Below are 964 nucleotides of genomic sequence, written 5' to 3'. Positions count from 1 at the left end.
GGCAGCCTCGGCCACAGTGTGTGAATGGTGCACCATGTAAAGCGCTTTGAGTAGTCGTTAAAAGTAGAAAAGCGCTATATAAATACAGTCCATTTACTTATTTGTGATACGTGTTGCCACAATTCCATGTTTGAAGAAGAAACAACTAGTGTCTGTAATGAAAAGACTCTCTTGTAAGAAGCTAAAAAAGGCATTGGCTGTGAGCTGCAGATTTATTGACAGGCGATGCGTAACACTAAACCACCGACAGCTTGGCCCTCATGCTCGAAATTCCAGGAGTAACAGCCTTGCATGTTGATGGTGAACCTGGCCTTGACTTGGTGGGGCTACACACACAACCTCCCTCTTTGCTCTTTACTGAAGCATATCACATAGCAAAACTTGAGAAGCCCTGACAAAATATGGCCTATAGGCTCCACGCCCCATGGGATTGGTCCCTCGATCTCAATAAGTTATTAATCTCTGCTCTTTTACCTTCTGCGACCAACTCCTTCCCTGTCTCTTTTCATGGGTCCCATATGTCTTATGGATGACCAGATAGCTGCCTTTCACAAAAAGCTTTACCCTTAACAGCTCACCTAAACTCATGGCAACCCAGTAGTTATGTAATTCCCCCATGGCAGGATTAGCAACATTGGTAGTTGCCTACCTGACCCAAGAGATAGATCCCTGCCAAGGTTTACATAACAAATGGCAAACAGGGCAATGCCACTGTGGTTACAGTAGCATGATGCAAATTGTGCCTCTAAATATATAAATAGCAATTATAAAACATTATGGGACTATAATCTCACTATTCACAACCACAGAAAGACTATTGTGAGTGTAGGCTACCACAGGTTTTTTTGTATGCCTTTAGGATAAGTTTCAGTATTCAAACTTTTCCACACGTCAGTATTGTGAGATGGTTTTGTTTACATCCAGCTCCTTGTCCTATTGACAGGATAGATAGATAGATAGATAG

At 42.3% G+C, this 964-nt stretch overlaps 1 protein-coding gene across 1 annotated transcript in view; it reads right to left on the bottom strand.

Moving 5' to 3' along the window:
- The window catches only part of foxo3b (forkhead box O3b), a 50,832-nt gene that overhangs the window by 47,849 nt on the left and 2,019 nt on the right, over nucleotides 1–964 (bottom strand). The gene's annotated exons all lie outside the window — the stretch shown is intronic.

This window comes from Etheostoma spectabile, chromosome 18 (assembly GCF_008692095.1).
Source record: "Etheostoma spectabile isolate EspeVRDwgs_2016 chromosome 18, UIUC_Espe_1.0, whole genome shotgun sequence".
NCBI lineage: Eukaryota > Metazoa > Chordata > Actinopteri > Perciformes > Percidae > Etheostoma > Etheostoma spectabile.
The sequence above is the reverse complement of the archived record's forward strand: the minus strand, read 5'-3'. Positions and strand labels throughout refer to the sequence as shown.